Source organism: Fukomys damarensis, unplaced genomic scaffold (assembly GCF_012274545.1).
Source record: "Fukomys damarensis isolate Sample0158 unplaced genomic scaffold, DMR_v1.0_HiC HiC_scaffold_39, whole genome shotgun sequence".
Taxonomy (NCBI): Eukaryota; Metazoa; Chordata; class Mammalia; order Rodentia; family Bathyergidae; genus Fukomys; species Fukomys damarensis.
In genome coordinates, this window is record NW_022900951.1 from 24,320,383 (window position 1) to 24,332,462 (window position 12,080).

The window sequence follows — 12,080 nt, forward strand, 5'->3', positions numbered from 1 at the left end:
GACGGGTCAAACTCTAGATTCTTTACTCATCTTTTGGAATAATTGTTCTAAAAGCAGAGATATGTTCTCTACTTTCTGCAAGAGTTTCCTGGCAGTAGTAAGCTTCAGTTGCACGTAGCGGTAACTTACTTAATATGACACCCTTTATTCACTTTCATTTACTGTCTCCCAGAACAATGTCTCCTCTCAAGTTAACTACATGAACTCAAATTTTGTCAGGGAGGTAACCCAAACTAAGACACATAATCACATATTTTAATTAGTTCTATGGAGAAAAAGTGAAGGTTACAAAAATTTGTAACACAAAGTCATGTCTGTGGGTTCAGTGACGCTTATTCTAAATAAGTATCATATAGAGGTTAAGTAGGTATTAACTAGGTGAAGACAGCCCCAAATGAAATAAATTGTACTACAAGATAGGCCCTGTAGTAGAAGAGAAATTGGTATTTCCCCCCAAAAATAAAATGACACTAAAATGAGTAAGAAAAATAGTTACATCAGGTGAGGCTAGACAGAGAGTCGGTTTAACACATGGTCTTGTAGATCATGTTTAAAATTCTGTCTTTAGGGGCTGGGGATTTAGCTCAGTGGTGCCACTGCCTGCCTCACAAGTACAGGGTCCTGAGTTCATTCCTCGATACCAAAAATAAATAAATAAATAAATAAATAAATAAATAAATAAATAAATAAATAATAAGTAAATAAAATAATATCCTGTCTTTATCTGAAGAGAAGGTGCAAACCACCAAAGGGTTTTATGTATAGGAGAGACATAGATTTGGTTTAAAAGATCACTCTGGTTGTTTTATGGAGAAGAGATTAGAGTGAAACAAGGAAGGCAACCCACAAGGAACCAATTGTAAAGCGCCAAGTGTGAGACATCAATACCTTGGAGTAGTGTAGGAATTTTCAATCTTGGTACTGTTGGCATTTTGATTCAAGATAATCCTTTATTCTGGTGGTCTGTGCCGTGCACTGTAGCATATAAGGCAGCATCCCTGGCCTTTATACATTAAAATATCTCCAGGAATTTCTGAGTATCTGGTTGTGCACAGAATGACTATCGGGTAGGCTCTCCCAGGGTAAGGTGATGGTAATGAGCATCTAAAACATGCTCTCTTAATGAAGTTTCACTTCAAAGTCTTTGTAATAGCAAATGATTGGGAGGAAACATAAAGCAGCCAAGTAGAAATTCAGAGAGATGCACAGAGAGACTGACAAATACCATACACACATATCAGAACAGAGAGACAAAGACGGAAACAGAGAAAGAAGTTCATTTGTTGGCTAGTCCCCAAATTTACTCTAAGTATCAACTAAGTTCATCTGGGGAACATGATGAAAAGTAAAAGTTCACTCTTTTTTAATGGTGCAGCATATTTCAGAACAAAATTATCTGAATCTCCAAAGTACTTCCACCTCCCTGCTTTTCTTTGAATCAACTTGACCATCAATTTTGTAGTTACTTATTTTTTAAATTTTGACTTTGTCTCCAAATCCAAGGAAAACACAAATAGCTTTGTTCCACTTTTATTTTTCTCATTTATATAAAACCCATTATTACCACTCTAGTTATGTCCTTTGACTTCTTTCACAACCTTATACAACCTGTTCTCAAGCCCAAGCCCAGTAAAATGACTGTTTCCTTCTTTTTGATACTTTGCCTTACCAAATTAGGCCAAATTGCATTCTTTTTCTCTGGACTCTCATAGTGTGTGTTGCCTTGCTTTTCTATCATTTTTTACTTTTTTCGCATTAACCACTTACCTGTCCCGCTTTTTAAATATAGGATGACCAAAAATTGCCTATCTTATAAGATAATATAACAAGAAGCATAAAAGGACATTTTTTTCAAATTTATTCAATATAAAAATCAACTGGTTGAAATAACACATGCCCGAGTGACACTCTGGCTAAATTGTGAAGTGGCTAAGGAAGATTCTCATAGTATTAGCTTTCCTAGTATATGTATATATTTCTCACACCTAAACTACAAAGTCCATAAGATGTTTTTGTGTGTCTCAGATAGTACCCATGCAAAGAGTGCACATAATATAGTTACTTAATAAGTCTTTATATCAACTTTGTGATAGTTTAATAAGTTTATACTCAAGGAACATCTCTTTCTACTATAAATGGAATCGGCTCTTCAAACTCACATAAGGTCATCTAAAATATATGATACTGATCATGCCACTGAATTTTTTTCAATTGATATAATTTCTTAGGTCAAAAGTGTAAACATATACTTTGTTGGTTGTATCAGCTAAGTTTCACTACAGGAACAGAATATATTATTATATTATATTATATTATATTATATTATATTATATTATATTATATATTAAGATTTACTAAGTAGGCTTACCATGTCCACCCTCAGAATCAAGGGTGGAAGAATGCAAAACAGCCAACTGTACCCTGTGCCCTGGAAAGCAGGAAGATCTAGTGGAAGGTTGAAGGTCTGGAGCTCACTGAAGAGTTTCTTTTAGAAAGCTGAAGGGTGTAAGTCGGAAAGCCAAAGCGTTGAGTTGGAAGGCTGAAGCGTCTGTGCTGTAAGCCTGAAGCAACTAGGAACAAATGTCCAAAGACTAGACTAGAACTTCTCTGAAGAAGCAAAAGTGAAGACTTTGTTTTTCTACCACTTTTTATTCTGTCCAAGCTGCAAGGTTATTGGTTGGTGCCACCCACAACAGGGGTGGGCCTTCCCTCCTCCGAGTGTGGCCTACATGTGGATCATCCACGGACACAACCAGAACTGTGCTCCACTAATCCTCAAGGCATTTCTTAGTCCATTGAAGTAAATAGCATAATGGCGGTGTTACCAAAGAGAAACAGGGACATTATTGTGAAAGAGCTTGACTCAAATGATGTTAACTACAATTAGTGGTTCATATTTAATCCCAAGTTTCAGAGAAGGTTCTTTTTACTTTTTAATAAAATTGCTAATCTGAGCTGATTACTAAAAGACAAATATTTAAAGGTCTTTCCTCCTCTCCATTGAATCACTATAATTAGGAATGATACGCACATAGTTCGGGAGAATGTGCTAACCATGAATAGAGATTTTTGTAGCACATTTTTAATTTACTTTAATGAGATGCATGTGGCTAAATGTGTTAGTGCAATTGACAGTGTCTTTTTTCAAAGCATCAATGCTTAGCCTAAAGCCTCAGTGACTCTTTGAAATGGAGCTGGGATTTGTTTTAAGTAGTGTTTAGAGTGTCCATTGACCTAGGGAACACACGAGCCTCTTGCCAATTTCACTAACAGTGGAATAATTCCAAAACATTGAGAATTTAGGGCAAGTTGATATAGAGTTGTGGGCATTTACAAAAGACTGCAAGGGCGATTATGGTGAACCAGAATGGGGGAGATACCCTAGCAGTGAATAGTTTTCCACTGTGTTGCTTTTTCGCAAGAGAAAACCTCAGAATTTCCACATTTAGTCAGAGTACATTTCTTTCCATAGGAAAAGCCCTTGCTGATGTCCTTAAGGGGATGTCTTTAACAAGTCTGTAGAGCAAGGCTCAAATATAAACACAGTGTAAATGAGTCAGTCATCAGTTTTGATAATCTTGTATGTACAATGAACAGCGTTTGGTGTTTTCAGGTATGTAATTATACTCCACCCTTGAGGAAGTTGCAATTATCTGAGAAGATTTTTTAAAAAATCCGTGAATGAAATTCATAATATGCAAGTGAAAAGTGTATGGTAATATAAATGAAGATATGGAGGATATACATGCAGAAAACAGAAAACCCAAAATGCTTTACATGTGGTAACACAGTTAGTAGTCATTAGGAGATTAGTGGAGAGTACTGTTTATTACCATCTTAACAAGGAAAATAGAAGCAACATAAGGTTGGCTAAAGTACACAGGGTCACTGAGTTTGAAGGAATTTAAAACTAGGTAATCTAACTTCAGGGTTAGTGTGCCTAAAACACTGGTCTGCAATTAAAGAAGAGTTGCATTTATATCAGAATGGGAAGCAACTTTCTCAGTCTTGAATGAAATGCATGCTATAGATGAATGAAAAGAGAATGGAGTAGGACTGTGAGATGTGTGGATCTGGAGGCGGGGTAGTGGAGAAATGGCACAAAGTGATAATGCTTCAAGAAGGATCTTCAAAGTGGAAAGTAAAATCATACACTGTGCAGGTGTATGAGTGGAAGAGTGAATAGAGATTCAAATGTAGGCAGTTTTGAGTAGGAGGTTAGTAAGTTGTAGGTAGGAATGCAGATTGATACAGGTTTCTGGGCAAGCGAGTTTGCAACACTTGAAAATTTAAAATTTACATGGCTTTTTGTCACTTTTCACAATGCGGAATACATACCACAGAAGCATTTACACTGCATTTTTTGTAAAAGTATAAACAAAAATGATTTTTAAAGGGAGAACTTTTGAATTGTATTTTATTATAACATGGATTATTTAAAAACATTGAAGATCACCTGTGCTTGCTGACATTGAAAGATGATTGTGTTTTACTGTAAATGCAACAAAGTGATTTGATGTACATATATACATATAGTTAATATCAATATGGCAATTGTTTACATACACGGAATCAAGTAACAAAACAAACAGAATGACAGATCAGACAGATTTCTGCCTTCATGGTGCTTGTTCTACAGAAGTAACAAAAGCTAGTCCAAATAAATAAGTAAATTATATAACTGAAATTAAAAAGGAGGGCAGGTGAATGCAACTAGGATTGCTAATAGGGGTAGGATGTGGAGGAAGGCATAAATAATGTAGTCAAGGTATGCTTTACTGAGGTGACATTGGAGCAGATGCCAGAAAAGTTGAAAACATGAGGAAAAACTTGGATTCTCAGGAAAGGGAACAAAAGCTTTAACACGGGCCTTTGAATGGGAATGCACCTGATATTCAAAGAACACCAAGTCAGATGGTGTGGTTGGTGAGGAGGAAGTGATGGGAAGAGTACGTGATGGGAGGGTGACCCCTATTATTTAGGGCAGGATAGGCTGCAACGAACATAACGCTGAACCAGTATGCTACTTTAAAGTTTCAGTACCCACTATGAAAAAACAAAAACAATCTAGTGAAATTAATCTTTTCTTTTTTTTTCTTTTTTTTTTGGTTTTTTGAGACAGGGTCTCACTATGGCATTGAGACTGACCTGGAACTCACTGTATAGCCCAGGCTGGTCTCGATCTCACAGCGATCCTCCTGCCTCAGTCTACCAAGTGCTGGGATTACAGGTGTGTGCCACCACACCCGGCTACGCAACCAATATATGATTTATTTCCATTAAGTTTATCACGATGTCTCTGATATTGGGTCTTGGAATGTTTTATAAGTTGGCCTGCAATTTGGGATTCTTTAACTTCATTCTCCAGAGTAGCTGAGAATAAAGGTTCACACTACTAGGTCTGACTAATCTATGACAGTGAGTTAATTTATACATTTGTACTAAGACTTTGATATGTGGTCCATATTTCATGCATGTGACTCTTCTACATTTGAATAATATTGCAAGTTCTTACTAGCCACAGTGGTTAGTGGCTACCAAATCAGACAGCGCAAAGACTAGGCCTATAGGTCACTGGTTAGGATTTTGCTTCTACATGGAAGGAAATAATTGCCGAAGTCTGAGCCGAAGGGTGATTTGATATGACTTGGATTTTAAACGGATCACTCTAACTGATGTGTTGAGAACACCTAAATTGGGAAGGAAGAAGGGCATCATGTTTAGAGGCAGGGAGATCTAATAAGAGGCTTTTGACCTCTCCAAGCCAGCGATGATAATGACTCAGACTAGGTGCTAGCAGTTGGAATGGGACAAAATGATCAGATTTGAGCTTCATTTCTAAGGTAAAGTTAGTACGATTTACAGACAGATTCAATGGGAAGTGTAAGGGACCAGAAGTTTCAAGGGTAATATATCAAGGCTTTTGGCCTGAGTAACTGGTAAGATGGTGTTTCTATAAACTGCTATTGTGATTCTGTAAGTCAGGTAGGTGTGGAGGGGAAAACAAAAGTCTGGGATTTCAATTAGACCTCCAAGGGGAGCTCTGAGTTGTCAGTTATACACAAGAGTCTGAATTTGAGAAAGAAGTCTAGGCTAACGATATATATTTGAGATCCATCAGCCTAAGTACAGTATTTCAAGTTCTGAGACTGGATGAGATCTTTAAGGTAGTGAGGGTGAATGAAAAAGAGAAGAGATCTGAGGATTGAGTCTGGGAACATTCCAACATTATGAAATCTAATACCCGTCGGGAAGGATTTAGAAGATATGGATAATCATCTTCAATGTTATTAGGTGGGAGTGATTTCAAGGGCCGGAGAAAAAGGGGGCTTCTTATATGTACAGATCCATTTTTTTCATAAATATATAATGGTTGTGTCCAACGAGGTCTTCCTGTTTTAGCTCAGATGTGTAAAGAACCTGAGATATTATTGCTGCTGCCCTTACAATAAGAAAAGCGTGACAACTGAATATCAACGACATGTGTACCTTTCAGAGAACCGAGTTTATAGTACAAACATCCATCCCGAAACCTGGAGAAGCAGGTGCCTGCCTGAAGACACAACTTGAGCCATTTGCTACTTGGGGCTCGAAATTAAGAAATTATGATGAATTGCTAGAGGCCAAATATGGACTAGCACTAGTGTGCACATCACTTTGATGACCATATTTTTTTTTATCTCATTGAGTTTATTGGTACATTCTAGGTATACAGTACAGTTACATTCATCATTGGGATCTTGTACCTTTACATGACAGGTCCTGTTTCTCATTTTTTCCCCTTATCCCTGACCTCCCTTCACCCCCTCCTCCCTTCCCTATTACCTTTCCTCTACCCTTCCCACTTCCCCTACACCTTTAGCCCTTTTCTTCCTATTACACATTGTCATTTATATCATTAGTATCTTATGTAACACTATAGTTTTTCACACCAGAAAAACTATGCAGCATTTATACATTTATTTCACTTGGGAGTATATGCTCAATATATATCCATTTTCCTATGTATGACCCTATCTTTCTCATTCTTTATGGCTGAGTAGTATTTCATTTTATAGAAAAACTACATCTTCCTTATCCAGTCTCCAACTGATGGGCAAATGGGCTGTTTCTAAGTTTTAGCTATTACAAACTGTGCCTCTATAAACATGGGTGTTCATATATCACTGTGATATGATTCTTTTAATTCTTTTGGAAAGATATCAAGCAGAGGGGTGGCTGGGTCAAATGGAACCTCTAATCCCAATTCTTTGAGGTATCTCCATATTGATTTCCATAGATGTTGCACCAGTCTGCAGGTGACCATATTAATTAAAGGGATTTTCTTGCACCTTTCCAAACTGTTCTATGGATGTAAATAAGATCTCACTGTAAAGATTGGGGGCGATCCCGAGGAAGCTATGCACTTTCTTTTATCTGCCTTGGTGATTAAAAAGCTTTAAAGAATATTTTCATTGATTATAAATTTGGGACTGGCAGGTGTCTTTTCTCCTCCTCCTCCTCCTCCTCCTCTTTCTTCATCTCCCCCCTCCCCATCAAAAGAGCAGAACACCCTGCCAACTGGGAAAGGATTTGTAGTATTGTACTATATTGGTCTTCTTTCCCATCGCAGGGACACAATATCTGAAACCCACAACTTAAAGGAGGAATGGTTTACTTTGGCCTGTATTTGCCTGTATTTTCAGAAGATTCATTCCATGATTTGCCAAGTTCAAGGTGGGAGCATCATGATGAAAGGGCATAGTGGGACAGAGCTGCTCATTCACGAGGACTATGAAACAGAGTGGAGGAACAGCACCAGAAACGAAGGTGCCAGGGACCAAATGGAGGGCCCAAGGTCATGCCTCCATGACCCATCCAGACACACTCAGAAATTTATGGGTCCAAATTTATTTAATAAAACCAATAGTAAGAATCCAAGCCAAATGATAATGATGAAAATGTTTATAGTATTAGATAATGGAATTAATTGGCTTATCAAATGGTAAAATTGCTCCCTATTATTGCCTGCTATGCAAATAGACTCAAATTGATTGTTGTATAACATCAGTAAAATAGCCATCTATTAAATTAATATTGAATCTTTGCTAATCTTTCAATTAAAGATCTACTAATTTTTCTCTTATTAACATGCTCCATATGTCTTTGAAATGTATTGTAATATTATATCTAATATTATTTCCCATTGGAGCAAAAGAACTTGCAGCACCAAAATGTTTTATGTGCTGAGGTATGGATCATGGCTGCCTAGAGCAGATTGGGTCAAATTTCCTTACCTTATCTCAGATTTTTCATTTCCTAATCAGTGCCCTTTTTCATAATCTGCAACCGAGGACAACTATGAGTTACAGGCATTCTGTTTATAAACTTATATATGATCCTTGGGTTAATACATATGTAAAGACGTGGAGGACAGTTAGCATATGAAAGAAATGTGGTAGGAAGGCAGCCAGCGGTGTCAGATAACAGACTACGTATGACAAAATAAATAAATAAATAAATAAATAAAGAGATTGCTTGGAGAGTTTCAAATTCTGCACGTTCCCCAGGAAGTGGTACTGATTTGAAGATGAACCTTGATTGAGATGTAAAATTTCAACTTTCAAGCAGTTGAGTAACATGCACATCAGGAAATGTCAGTATCATTTTAATAGATATGTCTACTATAGGTGAATTTCAATGAGATTTCACAGCATTCCGAATCCTATTATCACACATGTTAAGCAAGTAGGCCAATGTTATCATTTATACATAATTTCATTGCTTTGATGCTACATTCTTATGACTAACTTACAAACACTTCACTAAGAATATACACAAGTATCCAGATGATTTTATACTTAAGTTAAGTTATACTTATACTAAGTTATACTTAGTTAAGACTACTTGAGAAGTCTTAACGTTCAGTCCCTGCCTAACTACTTTCTAATCTTTCTCCTTTTTCCAGCTTCCATTCTGCTTCATCTCCCTTTCCCGTAGACCAGGTATTTTGTTGGTCCATTAGCTTCTTTGTACCATGTGAAGTACTATCATTTTTCCTCTATTTTTGACTATTTCATTGTGAAACTCAAGAGCAGCACTAATCGCACACTTTTTGTATCTCAAGCACCTACACAGTGGTGGGAAAATTAAAAAGCTACACATTTATGGAAGAGAGAAAGGGAGGAAGGATGGAAATCATATTTCTAAATCTGAATGACACTTCAAGCCCCATCTCCTTTTTATAATATACAGTACTTTGTTTTTAAAAGCCTGGTGCTCAGACCAAGACATAAACTCATGCACACACTAAGAGGAAAATATGCATTTGGTATATACCTGCGGCTGAGAGCTTTATTTGGTGTGGGAAATAACTTTACATAAGTCACAACCTCTCTCCCATGAGCAGATTTGAAATTAGGAAACTTAATAGTGAGCCAACTGAAACTCAGCAATTCTTTTTGTATACTTTGCAGTAAGTTGTGAGGAATTATCAGAGATATAAGGAGAGGAGAGCACATTTTGTACAGGTGTCTTGTATCATTCATATTGTTGCCTGTAGTTATTCTTGCATACATATCTGTCAGCTGGAAGCACTAGATTATATTGATAATACTCACCAATCATTATAAAATCTTGATATCTGAGTCTCAGGCCTGAGATTCGAGGGGTTTGGGTGGTGAGGGGGTGGAGAACATTCTGCAGAGTTCATAAGGAAGCCAGCAGTATTTTGAAAGAGAATGCATTTCTGCCCTCCTCTTTGGTGATCTTCTGGAGTCACTGAACTTCAAAATGCTTTTTCTCAGGCATTTTCATGTTCTGTTTCATTATATTTAGAAGCAAAATAATCTACTGCAGCATTTTCCAAAATGACCCTCCTAAAATGCTTGTATTTGAAAATGCTGATAAATTCATATAAAATATTAACCTTTCAAAATATATTAAAACCGCATGTGACAAAATGAGAGAATTTAAATAGTTCTTACTATTTCATAATGTGTTTTTCAAGTAGAATGCAGGGCCTGGATGTAGCTCATGGTGCAGAGCCTGCTTGGCAAGTGTGAGTGTGCGGCCTTGACTTAGTTTCCAGGTACCAAAAAAGAAAAGACAACAAAAAAGAAAGAAGTAAAATGCAAAACCAAGAATTCTAAGAATGATTGGAAATCATTCAATAAATATTTTGAGTACTTATTATATTCCTTGGTAGGTACTTGGGATACATCAGTGAACTATATTAATGCATGGCTTTAAATCTGTAGCATTTATTTTAAATTTATTTTAAAAGCCTCCCTATTTACAGGCTTCTGGCTTGTAATATCCTCTACATTACAATGTTTTTGAATATTTATTATGTTCATAAAAGTTTATAAATGGACTAAGTAAAATCATTACACCAGTCCAATTCATTTTATTCATAATTAATTAGTGACCACTTTGTATAGGATTCATTTCATGGTAGTTTTTAAGATTCTCTCACTATGAAATTCAAGAATAAACTTCTGTGACCTCTGGGGATGTGTAATATATGTGAATTAAAATAATATCATGAATTAGAAGCGCCTAATCCTGGCATAAAGATTTTTGTAAGTGAAAGCTGTTTGTTTATGTAAGTGTTTGGGGAAAACTCTTACTATGGGAAAGGTAGAGCAGGTTATGAAACCAATTTAAAAATAAATATTTTATACAATTTAAGCACAATTTGTTTCAGTAAATTTTGTGATTTATTGGAATTTTACACATAGTACATATGTAACATCTCACTTTTCATCAAGCTATCCATAAAATAAAATCCTTTATCCCTTGTAGGTTGACTTGAAACGTTTTGTGGTAAATTTCTGTCAATAGTTCTTTGCAAACAGAGAAATATGTACATAGAGATGAATAGATATATAAAATCACCTCATCTGACTCTCACTTGTTGCATCTGATTGAGCTTTCAAGATAGTTTTCTGTAATTAAATTCATGAAGTTTCCTGCACTAAGGATGAGAATCCTTTCCCACGATTGTCTACAGAGAATAGTCTGCAAATAGCCGTGGGTTTCTCATAAGGATAACTTAAATTTCCCTTTCTTGTTTTGCATGGAGATAGGGTTAGACAGACTTTCAAATACTCTTTCTCAAAAATAAGTATACACTTAAGGAACTTTAGGAAACATTGACATAATAATGGCTTTGAGCAGAGGCTCCAGATCAGACTGATTTGGACAAAGGCGCACCAAGCCACTTATTTTCTTTGACTTTGCTTTTCCTTCTATCACATAAGTATCTTAGTATTTAATACACAAGGTTGTTATGGTTCAAGTCAATAAGATAATCAAACTAGAAAGATCTCGGCAATAGGCTAGGTGATATGGAACATGCTTGCGATCCCATTTCTTCTGGAGGCAGAGGTAAGAGGGCAAGATAGCAAGATAGCAAATTTGAGTTCAGCCTGGGCAATACAGGGAGACATTATCACCAAAGCAAAAAACAACAACAACAAAAAACAAAATGGAAAGGCTGGGATATAGATGAGTAGTTGAGTGCTTGCTTAGTAATTTGAGGCCCAGATTCAATTTCTAGACAAAAGGAAAATATAAAACAAAACACAACACAACAGAAGAAAAGAGCTCAGCTTGGGATGTGCATCATGGTAAGGATTCAGTGAAAGTTAATTATATTACTTATATTAATTTATTGTTAAGCATCTATTATGTGTTAGACCTGGGAAGAATACAGAGGCTATTATACTGAGCATTAGTGTCAAGTAGAGCCTCTATTTGGGAAACTGAAAATTCTATATTTGAATTAATAAATAAAAATGAAAAATAGTGGTATGGATGATAACAGTTTTTAAAATGTGAATTTTAAATTCCCTTTACCTCAACATTGTAAATGGTTTTTGATAAAGCTAAGTGTCTCCATCTATTGCCCATTTATAATGTTCATTAGGTAGAAACCTGCTCTCAGTGACCTTCAATAAAATTTATAGTGATTGTTACCTTTTTGAGGAAACAAAAACAAGAGTCATTTCAATATTTCCAGCTATATCCTCTTTGAACAGTAAAAAGGTGTTACATCTTGTTGCTGCCGAGTGGAGCATATGAAGGGTCAGTACAGT

At 36.2% G+C, this 12,080-nt stretch overlaps 1 protein-coding gene across 2 annotated transcripts in view; it reads left to right on the plus strand.

Moving 5' to 3' along the window:
- The window catches only part of Il1rapl1 (interleukin 1 receptor accessory protein like 1), a 1,210,730-nt gene that overhangs the window by 105,227 nt on the left and 1,093,423 nt on the right, over nt 1-12,080 (plus strand). The window lies entirely within an intron of this gene.